This window comes from Neopsephotus bourkii, unplaced genomic scaffold (assembly GCF_033783945.1).
Source record: "Neopsephotus bourkii isolate Nb327-2 ecotype Australia unplaced genomic scaffold, CSIRO-AGI_Nbou_v1 NB_887, whole genome shotgun sequence".
NCBI classification, from domain to species: Eukaryota; Metazoa; Chordata; class Aves; order Psittaciformes; family Psittacidae; genus Neopsephotus; species Neopsephotus bourkii.
The window spans coordinates 2,184,715-2,197,300 of NW_026901381.1; the positions used below are offsets into that span (position 1 = coordinate 2,184,715).

Here is a 12,586-nt window from a genome sequence, read left to right on the forward strand (position 1 = left end):
CACTGAGCCGCGCCATCGGCCTCAAGTTGGGCTAAATAAAGTTGCACACCAGCCGGGTTGAGCTGTTCCGTCTCTCTGACGACCACCTGCAAGTAGCTGAAGTATGGAAGCGGACGAGACTTAAAAGCATCTTTGTCATTTCTTAGTATTCCAGAGGTTTCCGTGCTTTCACGCAGACACAAAGGAGATGTTTATTGCAGATGCTGGGGTATTCATGGTTTTAATTTCCTGGGGGCAACATATCTCTGCAATGACTAGCAGTTTGCTTTTTGTTCTTCATTAGGCCTTTTATTAGCTGGCTGCAGCTCTGCTTCCCTTTATGAGTGATAATATTATGTGCAGCATCTGTTATCATCTAAAATATTATGGACCAAGCTCTCCTTGGTGCAGCATGAGCTAATCCCAGTTTCAGAAGGCCACCCAGGCTGGACAGATAGAAAAGCAAAGGAATAGATGCAGCCATATGGATGCATCAATTTTCAGACCAGCTTTTCTGTCCTTACCTGAATTAAAAGCAGTTGGAAGGGGTGAGGATCCTGAGGCAACTGAGTTAAAGATATACAGTTAAATTAGTCACAAACATTTTATATACATACCTCCTTCACAGGCTCCGTCTACAGGCACACAGGAGCTGGGCTGGAGCAGATGCTTTACAGTTCCTATCAGGAGTTTGTTTTCCTGGTGAGTTAAGCTGGGATGATCATAAACCACGAGAACAACCCTCTTCATTTAAACATAAGAGCTTGCAACACTGCAGAGGATAGAGTGCCATGTAATGCCCAAGAACTGCAAGAGAGGCTCTCATCACAGCAAAGAGCAGCTCCATACAGGCTGACTTCCTTCCATGCTTCTACTCAGAGAGCCACCCATCAGTTTAAAGGGCAGTGATTGGAGTGATGGCACCTGAAGGCTTATTCCACCCAGCTGGAACAATCATTTCTGAGGACTATCAGCAGCAGGAGCACGGCTACAGCTCAGCCCTGCCTATCCCCCATTAGCAGCACAGAAAGATTCACAGGACAAAAACAGAGTGGAAGCATAGGTAGGGACTGACTCCCTCCCAGTTACAACTGAATCACTCAATACAATCCAGAGAAGCTGTGGCTGCTCCATCCCTGGCAGTGCTCAAGGCCAGGCTGGACACAGGGGCTTGGAGCAAGCTGCTCCAGTGGAAGGGGTCCCTGCCTTTGGAAGAGGGATGGAACTGGATGAGCTTTAAGGTCCCTTCTAACACAAACCAGGCTGGGATTCCTAAAGATCTCCCTTCTTTACAATAAAGGAGTTTGTGATGCACACCAAACATTCTAGCTGACAGCAAAACTCAGAAGATTTTTAGAGAAGGACTAACCTAAAGCCAGCACATAACCTGGTGGAAGGAGATTATGCTTGCTCTGGTAGTTAAAACCCAGCACACGGAGACAAGTGCTGTTGAGTTAGAGTGACTCAACCCTTCACGCAGGCACATCACCTGCCCTTTCTGTACCTTAGCATCCTCAGCTGCTCGATGATATTCAGGTTCTAGACATTAGAAAAGGATTCCCAGAAAAGGGGTTGTTATTGATCTAACACTGCTCTCAGGAAAAGCGATGAGAGTCTGAGGAAAACATGACACAGGCAAGAGCCTTTTCAAAGTAAGGTCAAATCAACACTTTTTGCACCTGAAAGCTCATCTGCTTTTGCTATTTACACTGGCTGATCTCATGAAAGACTTTCCCTTAAATCTCTTCAGACCATCATGGCTACAACAGCACTACTTTTAAAGGACACTGGTGCCACAGATATAATAATTACACATGAAAACAGCAAGCACATTGCCAGCTGAAAAGGTAGCTCAGGGCTTTTAACAATTGAATCTGACACATACATTACTGTAGGAAGAGCCAGCGCTGGTGCAGTGGGTGAGGTTTTCTCAAGCACTGCACGTTAGCCTAACTTCAGCACTCACATGGGAACCTGTCAGAGGAAACAAAGCACAGCTAAGGATACTGGCAGTGAATTCATAAGCAGAACCAATGTAAGACAGATGCCGTGGTACCAGTGACCCAGCAGCACATGAGATGGTGTTGGGGGGACTCCAGTATAGCAAGACAAAGCCAGGGGAACTTTGCACCTTCCTCACTGCTTGCCCCAAACCATCAGTGTTTAAGGAAGACTTAGAGGTCCGTGTCCCACCAACAGCATGGTTTAGGGCTGTGCAGTGCCCAGAGCTCCACTGCAGCATCGATTTCCAGGCTAAGGCATGGGTCAGGAATTCAATACTGAGGTGACCATGTACGTTATGTGTTACTGTGTGTACCCTCCAAATCCAAACAGCACGCAGCCTGCAGCACAAGCAGCTGATAGAGTTGCTTAACACTGTTGGTATTTGCTTACAGCTGTACAACATAAGGGACGATGCCATTTGGTCCCAGCCTGTGTAAAATCCTCCTCAGGACTGCCAGCTGACAGTGTTAACAGCTATGGGTTATGAAGAAGCTGTGTGATCTGGACTGTTATTTAGGAAGACAGGGGAATTTAAAAACAAGCCTGAACATACTCAGTCACAGCAATACAAGAGGCGCTTTTCTAACCTGTGATTGAAACTGCTGTTGCTGGGAATATGTTCTTTCCTTTTCAAGGCAGCCTTCAGGACTCCCTCCTTTCCTTTTCCGTTTCTGCTAATTACTCCCTTAGACACATACAGGACATCATCCATTTGCACCACACCTGAGCATTCACCTTCATAGAGTCACATAACCCTCTCAAGCAAGCACAGTGCTTATCACCATTTATCCTCAGTGAAGATCCCCACACCATCCCACTGCTATACAGAGGTTTTCATTCCAGGCACTCTCTCAGCAGCAAGATTTGCCTCTGGCTACTTAAGGTTTCATCTCTGCTCCTCATTGCAGAGGTGCCTCGGGGAAGTTTTACAAATCACTTAAGTGAAAGACTCATCAGGTACGGGATAGCTCTGCACTATGGAGAACTCCAGGCATCAGATGGATCTCAGCCTGAGAAAGTTTCCAGCTAGGACATGTTCTCTATTTGGTTTGATTTCCTGATTGACAAGCTTTTCTATATAGGGAAAGATCTCTAAGCTGCCCCTACACTCCCAAACTGCATCTTTCTTGGTTACCAGCTGTGCAAGTAAGAAAAGTTGCTCACCTGGGATTTGTCATTCCTCTCGGGAATAGCTCAGTGTCCTTTAACAGCCGTGGGAGAAGTACGTAGCAGAAGTACTTCTGTGCCATCTATTAACATGACAGCAGTACCTGCCATGCCCAGAGCTCCACTTACACCTACATTGGAAGGGAAGGGAGGACAAGATGAGCCATCCTGGGTGACAGGGTTTGATTCAGATTTGTTTGGGTCTTCTGATCTTAATTCATCCAGATCCTGCAAACTGGGAGCTGTGCTGAAGTAGTTACTGAGGTGAGATTCAGCTGTGCACCAGTGGGATGGCTCAGGACATGAAGACAAGCTTGGAGCCACCCTTCATTCATGCCACAAACCCAGGCTCCGTCCTGAGCTTCCCTTAAACCAGAGCTGGCCTTAAGCACTCATCTATTCCACTAAAAACCACTTGGAACTATTGCATTTGGTAGGAAGTAGAGAAACACCACCCATCTGTCTCTCAGAAAGGAACATCAGCATTTGCATGTCATCAAGACTACTTTCAATATTGCAACCAGAGAAAATTCAGGGTTTTCCTTTTTTTCTGCTTGGTGAACAAAAGCAGTTCAAGAAATGAGCAGCGAAAAGCAACACTACAGCTCTGTCAACATATGTTACAAGTCATTGCTATGACTGTCTTGCTTCCTCGTCCTTCGCATTGTGACCCAGCTCCAGCTGTCAGTAACACATTAATGACAACAGTCTACTGCAAATCACTGGTATTGACTGTTGGTCTCAATGGAAACGCTCTGTATTTTTGCACATACATTCAAAAGAGATGGGAAAAAAACCCACCCAAGAATTGCCATTTTGGTGCTCTGATCACTCCCAAATTAGGTGGCAAGAAACAAGAGCTGGGAGCAAGAGTTAAACAACGCAAAGTACCCTCCACTTCCATATAGTGCAGGCTCTCAGTGTTTCATAAAACACTGGAATTTACATCTTGTACGGCTCGTTGGTATAGCTGAGGAGTTGCTTGGCACTCATCAAGGCTTTAATAAAGCAATCATTGGACTTTTGCCTGATGTAGTTATTCATTTTGAAGTATTATTCTAGTTCTCATTTCACTTGTCTATATTTGACTAATGGCAGTGGTGCCACACACACTTCCAAGCTCTCTGTGTGCAGAGACTCAATATTTCTTTTCTCAAGTCTTTCTAAAATAACATCTATACTCACTGTAAGCTTTCTTTTGCGATCCATATAGCAACACTTCGGTGCATTCTGGGCTTCTCTTTTCAATAACTTTGGTATCAGGAGGCCTGTCCAGGGGGCTGGAGCCCTGTTCAACAACAGGACAGGGATTACTCAAGCAAAGGAAATCATGATTTCCTTTGGGTGTGTTTTGGTGATCCTGCAAAGCCCTTTTGAAGAATTCCTTATTTAATATTTAGTCTTATCCCTAGCAAAACCATTGTCAGCTGTGAGTGTGAAAGGGTGGCAGCTGCTACGTTCATGTAACTTAACATATAAGCACTTGTCCAACTTGTATTTCAGAGAGCTGGCCAGAGCAGAAGCCAAAACTCACATCCCACTAACGCACACAGAATTTGAACTGGCAGCCTAAAACCCAGCGTCAGCTCTTCCTGCAGTTCTGGGTTCCGCACTTGTCTTATTTCTCACCTACCTTTACATGTACGAGACTGGAGGAATGGGGAGAAGAAACCAATTTATCCCAGAACCATAGAATCCCAGACTGGTTTGTGTTGAAGGGACCTTAAAGCTCATCCAGCTCCAAACCCTGCTACGGGCAGGGACCCCTTCCACTGGAGCAGCTTGCTCCAAGCCCCTGTGTCCAACCTGGCCTTGAACACTGCCAGGGATGGGGCAGCCACAGCTTCTTTGGGCACCCTGTGCCAGCGCCTCAGCACCCTCACAGGGAAGAGCTTCTGCCTAATGTGTAATCTAAATCTCCCCTCTGGCAGGTTAAAGCCATTTACTCCTCAAATGCTGGAGAGAGGACAGAAAACTGCGGGGAGCGATGCTCATTTATGTAAGGAAACCTCTGCTAAATGCTCCCAGTACCGCTGAGATCTGAGCTACGGGGCTGCATCAACAGTCTCGTAGTGCCATCTACCGCGTTGCGGTCTTGTTACTCGCAGAGTGACGCCTCTGTGACATTGCTGCAGAGGGAAGCTCTGCATCAACAGCTATGCCTTTCTTCCATAGACTCTGCTCTGTCTTTTCCTGGGGCAGATTGTGCTCTACAGCCTTCCGAGCATCTCCTCAAACATGCACAGTGCCCTATTACTTTGTCCAGAAAGACAACTTACCTCCTTCACTGCATTGATAGGATGATGGATAGTAAAAGAACACTTTATTGCAGATAAATCGAACTTGAAAATAAACAGGAATCCAAACTGAAATGGATGGAGGCTTTGAGTTACAGTGAGAGGAAAAAATGTCTCTTGGTTCTGAAACACCAAACAGCAGCTTTTCACTATCAGAGAAGGAATATATACAGGATAGTTTTGTTCATAGTTTTGTTCTCCTGATATATTAATCATAGCTGCTACTTAGCCATCTATGCTGGCATATGGTAAATGACTGCTAGGTAACCAATGCCCAGATGGTAGAGAAACTCAATACCCAATTATGCTGATTTAAATCTCCCTGGTGCTTCAAGGTAAAAATGATCACATGCCAGAGAGATGTCCTGCCCAAGTATGTAGATTTAATCATTCCAATGTATCAGTAAATCACATGCAGAGCCATTATTTGCTCAATTATGCTAGCCCACCTTCTGCTCAGCGTCAAGAACTAGACCCTCCATGGAGAGGAAGTGTGCAGAAGGGATGTCGCCATGCCTGTGTCTCAAAGTACAATTAAAGGATCATTGATAACCAACAGAACAAGGGTTTATACATATATACTTATTCTCAAAGAGACACGTGCTTTGGCATTTCTAGCCTGAGGAGAGAGTGAGAAACCTCAGGTTAGTTTTCTGTGGTTCTAAGGAATACAACACGCTGCTTTATGCTGAAGCCCCACTCAGTTCACACTTTAATGACACCATCCCATACACGTTTAAAAAGCACCAGCAGCAATGCTATGATACTGCACTAGAACAAGTAAATATAAATCATCCCTCTTCCTCCTCCTAAGTAGTCCAGCAATGTGCTATGGGACCCAGATTCCTGTCACCATGTCAGAAAACATGGATTTCCTGCCACAAGCCTGCTGGTTTAAAAAGTTCAGCTCCAACAGCGGGATATAAACAGAAGCATTTCCCAAGCAGTGAAGGTGATATAAATATGGCTCACATCATCACCCTGACACTAACTGAACATAAATAACAGGGTTTAAACTCGAAGCTAGAAAGTGTTCTCTTTGGAAAGTCACAGCCACAATGAGCACATCTCTGTCTACCTGACACAATCAATTGCCCAGCGTTTTCTTTAGGAGAAGTAAAACAGAGCATGAAGTAGGTACGTGAGCTTCACAGTTCCCAGCTGTTATGCTCTGGTAGATGCTTTTAAATAGACACAACTTTACCACTGTAAAAGCTGTATCTGCTAGGCCAGGCTCAGATTAAAGACAAAGCTGCAAGCAAAGCAGGCATTCATTCACTAACAACATCCTCATGGAGATCTGGACCTGGACTTTGGAAAAGGAGCAGATTTCAAGTTAAAAATATGCTTTTTAATGGGAAAGCTACAATTGTGGGTTTCTTTTTTTAAATAAAATGTCATAAGTTTTGGAGTATTCAGCAATACCAATGAATAGTAAAAGAAACACTGAACCCAACCCCTTTTCATGAGCATCCCCCCGATTACAGCCTCACCTTCCACATATTCCCTTGTTGCCTTACCTCTGTCCTGCATTCTCCGCAGACAAAAACCAAGGCTTTTCCTCCAGCCTGGCATCCCAGACTTAGAGACAAAGAAACCCAAGTCTGTAGTGTCCTGAAGCAGCTTGCAGATGTGCAGCTGGAACCCAAAACCCGGCTTCTTTATAGGGCTACACCTTGATGGGGATCAAGTCCATCCGTGCTTGCAAAGAGAGGAAAACTCTGCTTCCTACAAAATCCTGTTTGTGAGCATCCAGGCTGCATTTTGCTGCAGGGATGGAGCAACTTCACATGTCCACAGCGAAAGAAACAGATGGTGAGAGAAGGGTGGACGGATGAATGGGTAAATCTCAAGGAGCTGAGCAAGTCCTTAAAGGGCATGCTTGCCTTTTATGCCAGCCACACAGCAACCACAGACAACAATATATTCACAATACAGTGTCATACAATAGCTTTGGGTTCCTGTTCAGAGGATGAAAATATCCACAGCCACCCCCACCCCCCCCCGCCCCAGTGTAACCGATAAACCAGTTTTCAATGGAACTTGCTTGCTTCTTACATCTCCAGTTTAGCAAATATATGTATTTATAACCCTTAGTACAGGAAAATAGTGACAAACCTCATCTTTAGAACTGGTACTCGTTTTTTCTTATGCCTATCAGAACATGCTCCCCAGAGGAGGAAGGGTTGTTATGCCCATTTTCATCAAGGCTTGCTAAAAAGCCTACTAAAAAATCATGGCTCTCAATAACAGTTTTCTAAGCTAATTCCAGTTGCAATAACTATCTCCCTCCCACAGGTTCTGTTTTAAGATGACATTAAGCCTATTTCTGATCTAAGTTGATGGATGCTCTTAGGGAATCCCTCCTTTCTAGCCGTGTTTGAGAGGAATTACAATTTCTATACAAGTGGCACATAACAGCACTCAATTTCTCACACCACAAAGAGAGAAGAGAGAACAATATTGTTGACACAAGACACGATTTCAAGTGCTTTATAAAACTGGACCTAAAATACAGGTTCCCACAGAACAAGGCTACTTTAGATCTCTTCTCAATTTAGCATTAAGCCACCACCAGATTTGTCTCCTGTGCTTCTTTTGTAGGCTGCAAGCAAAAATAAGCTAGCACAAAAGCAATCTGGCATTGCAGCTTGTGACCCAAGAGGCAAAACCATGCATGCAAGAAAGAGGTTAAACACTATTATTATGCACCACTTCTGGTTTCTGTTTTCTGCCTAAGATCGTGCAAAACTCTCCTTATCAAAGAAATACCGTTTTCTCCTAACGTGCACACCTGCTAATAACATACCCAGAGGATTTTAACTTCTGGTCTTCCTGCTAAAAGCAATCATCTATAATGTCCATCTAGGATTTGTACCAAAGGGCTTTCGGTTTCTTGTTTTGCTGAATTCAACACTTCTGAAAATGCAATGCTGAAATACAAAAACCTGGAGTATTCTTCAGGTCCCTATAGGAAAATAAAGGGAAGTAGGTTAACAAAAGGTATGCTGGGACTTGGGAAGAGATGGAATCTCTGCTACGGGGGAAAGAAACACTCTGGGATCTCTCATGTTACAAGAATCAGTAGTTTGCAAACAATTTTGCTTGTGCCCCAGTTGGTTTTGGCCTCACACACACCAAGACAAACAAATTCAATGAACTAACATTTTAGTATATGTACATATGCAAACCATGGAAAGCAAAAAAACCCTTGCTCTGTTTTTAAAAAGGCATTTATTGACACAGCACAAACACTTTCATATGATAAATTCTGAGATGAAGAGCCTGGAAAAAGAAAACCAGAAGGAATTTCTCCATTCCTTAGAGAAAGACGGATAAGTTGCCTTATGTCAAGTGTCTATGAAGTTGTGTGAGGACACAGCGCCCTAGCACTAAGGCTTATCTCACAAAACATTCAGCTGTTATTTGTCCACAGTTTTATTTCATCTTAAAGCCAAGATGTAGAAAGTGAGATAGAACATCAGAGCCTTAGGGGAGGATGAAACCTTCATGTCTGTGATAAGAGAATCAGTTTCACAACAGCAGATCTCCCAAACATCAATGTAATTTGATGTTACAGGGGCTCCTGTAAGTCTAGTTTGCGTAGAAATCCACACTGAAGCTTTACAACTGATTAATTCCATGTTTGTGCAGCATCTCCCACCAATCTCCCAAGACGCTGACACGCCACGGAGTCATCCAAAATCCCCTCGGAACAATCCGCTGCAATCGCCCGTCTTCCCCCAAAATAACAAACAAGCTTTTTGTGTTGTGCAGCTTTGTGGAAGCAAACACAATTAGGCCTCGTGCTAAATGAGCAGCATACTAATTAGAAATGTTGAATCAGTTTTTCCCCAGGAATTCCAGGCTATCTGCTAAGATTAGACATGGTAGTTTATAGAGTTTTCACAGGCTCCCAGTAGGAAATAAGCAGAGCTACACTTCTGTCTGTGCTATACACACAGAGAGATTCCTCCCCTTCCCCACCTCATTCCTTTAGGTCAAGCTGATTTTGTTTCCCAACTTGGAATTGTTCTTATTCCAGCTCCCCCTCCCTCACTGGCATTTTATGAATGCCTGTGGGCTGGATTAGAAACAAATGCGCACAACAGCCTTCCACTGGGTAGAGTCGATATCGAGCCTTTTGGTGGGAACCAGATGTGGGAAAGCTTGTCAGTTGTCAGACCATAAATACAAAACTACTGAACCAACACTTACAGAGTGCTCTGAAAGCCATATCTCTGGATGTGTGCTGCAGTGCAGAGTCCTACACCCCTTACAGAGCACGGCAGCACACAGAGCAACACCACTGCTCCAGCAAGCATGGGGCTCCCCTCTGTCCAGTTCTGCTTTTGCCACTGCCTGCTAGTGATGCTGATGCTGAGAGGGAACATGAGCTAAATATGTTTCTTGCAAGCACTGAAGTTCCATCTCTGTGGTCCTTGCTCACAGCAACAACACGAGCTAGCTTGCAGTGCCTAAGATTCATCCCTTGTTCCACATCCTGTGACACAGTCACTCGGTAGCACGGTTTTCCTTACAACCCTGGTCATGCACCTCACCCTCAACCAGAAAGGAGATGCTGGCACCTCCAGGGCCTAATTCCATCTTCACACATCCCCTATGACTATCCAAGAACATAGACAGCTGCTGGGATGATACTGAGCTATTTTATGCAGCACCCGTAACAAAGAGTGCTGTTCCAGCACAGTTCAGGCAGGTGAATACAAAACCAGAGAGTGCAAGGAGAGCACAAACAGAACAAGACCAAACCAAAGCAAACAAAACCCCAGATTTGTACATGTGGAAAAGCAGAATTTGCTTCTAACATCACAAGAGAAGGTCAGTTTGCTTGTAAAGATGGAAAGTGCTACTAGGAAGTGAATGCGGGATGGTGCCGAAAGCAGTTTGCTAAGAGTGATGGGCAGGCCATAGCATGAAAATGCAACAGGAAGGACATAATGCAGTAAGGAGCTGCAAACAGTCTTACAGGGGCTTAGGCAGTGCCAATCCTGCAAGCAAAGGTCTGGATTCAGGCATCTGAAGGGGAGGGATAACAGGATAAAACATGTAGCCCAAATAGACTCAGCATTTGCATCCTTTTAGATTCGAGTCAGAAAGCCTAAGCAGCACTGAAGTCCCCAAGCAGCTCTCTAGTGTTACATTACACGTAGGGTTTCTACCCCGGAGCCTCAGGCATTGAGCTTAGCCAGTGAACATCATATTCTACAGGCCAGGTTTTCAGGAGACTGAGATTTCTTGATGTGTTTTTGCACCTGCAGTTATAAAGAGGTACACAGGAGTGGGGCTGACTGCCAGCTCTTCAGGAACACTTCATGCTATGGGAGTCTCAAGATAAAACTACTCCTGAGCTCCTGAAAGTGCTGGAAACCTGTGACAATGGGTGAACAAGTGAGTCCTATGGCTGTAATGTAGGATGGGAACAATGTGGAGAAGAATCAATGCACTCCAGGGGGGGAAATGTGCCTTGCACAGGCCATGCCTCCAAAGGAAGGGTGGGAATTGGTCAGAGCCAACCCTGGGCTGGGGTTGGGCTGGATTTCCTTCTCAGTGCTATTGCTGAGGTTTGCACAGGCACCAATGCGTGATTTGTTGAAGTGAGATTTAATCAGAGCAGCGCAGATGGTTTCATTCCTTCGTCCTGTTTTTCAGTAATGCTCAGTTCCCTTCTCCCGTCGCAGATGAAACCAGCAAACTTCATGGCTCTGACATGACCTGCACTTTTCTGTGTCTGTTGTCTCCCACCTCTCCCCATTTAAAAAGTCCAAAGCAAGACGAGTATGATCAGGGGACTGGAGCACCTCCCGTATGAAAACAGGCTGAGGAAGTTGGGGCTGTTCAGCCTGGAGAAGAGAAGGCTGCGTGGAGACCTCATAGCAGCCTTCCAGTATCTGAAGGGGGCATATAGGGATGCTGGGGGTGGACTCTTCATTAGGGACTGTAGTGACAGGACAAGGGGTAATGGGTTAAAACTGAAACAGGGGAAGTTTAGATTGGATATAAGGAGGAAATTCTTTCCTGTTAGGGTGGTGAGGCACTGGAGTGGGTTGCCCAGGGAGGTTGTGAATGCTCCATCCCTGGCAGTGTTCAAGGACAGGTTGGACGAGGCCTTGGGTGCCATGGTTTAGTGTGAGGTGTCCCTGCCCACGGCAGGGGGGTTGGAACTGGATGATCTTAAGGTCCTTTCCAACCCGAACTATTCTATGAGTCTATGATTCTAAGACAGCTTCAGTAGGGCCAGAAACTGCTCCTTCTGAATGGCACACTTCATGCTCCCCAGAATACAGCTGTAGCTTACTTAGCAGCTGAGTGTCTCTGTCAGCTCTGCAGTTCTGCATCCACTGTTTAAATATGAGCCTGACCCAGCTCCCAAACACAACACCAATAAACTTCACAGACCAAAGGAGCTGTATCAGGCGCTTCCATCAGCTGTCACATTGCCAAGCAACAACATCGCAGCACCTTGTATATTGCCACTTTATTAAAGACAAGTGAAAGGCAGCTTCCTCTTGCGACTCCAGATAATGATGATCTTCAGAACCACTGTGAATTAAAACCTACCACAGCCCTTTTTCTTCATGGGGATGGTAACAGATACAATGAGCTACCCTGGGTAAGTGAAACTCATTCCCTAAGAGTCACCTGTGCTCACCTCTGAGGTTACAGGGCTGGGTTCAGCACGTGTGAGTTTTGGCTGTTATAGATACAGGTGGCTTGTATTTCGTTATTATGGATAGAAGTGGGTTTGTATTTGGTTACTATGCATACAGGTGGGTTTGTATTTGGTTACTATGCATACAGGTGGGTTTGTATTCGGTCATTATTGATAGAGGTGGGTTTGTATTTACCTATGATGGACGACACAGTGTTAATGAGCTGTGGCTCATTAATCCCACCTCCCTCAGCAGGGCTCCATGCAAGCAGCAGGCTCTAGGCAGCAGAACAGCCACAACGCTTCATCCCAAGCGTGTGCTTTAAACAAAGCAGCCCTGAGAGCAACAGCCACAGGGCTAAACCCAGCCTGGTGCTGAAGGACACGGCTGTCTCCAGCACCAGGGAGCACTTCAGATTCGCCCGCAGGCTGCCCTACGGTCACGACAAGAGGCTCTAGAGAAGGA

At 45.3% G+C, this 12,586-nt stretch overlaps 1 long non-coding RNA gene across 1 annotated transcript; it reads left to right on the forward strand.

The window, feature by feature from the left end:
* The first annotated feature begins 11,185 nt into the window (after window positions 1-11,185).
* LOC133214436 (uncharacterized) lies at window positions 11,186-12,315 on the forward strand. The gene is made up of 3 exons (XR_009726120.1): window positions 11,186-11,246; window positions 11,695-12,177; window positions 12,239-12,315. It is a non-coding gene; the product is annotated as an uncharacterized LOC133214436 (long non-coding RNA).
* The last annotated feature ends 271 nt before the right edge of the window (window positions 12,316-12,586 follow it).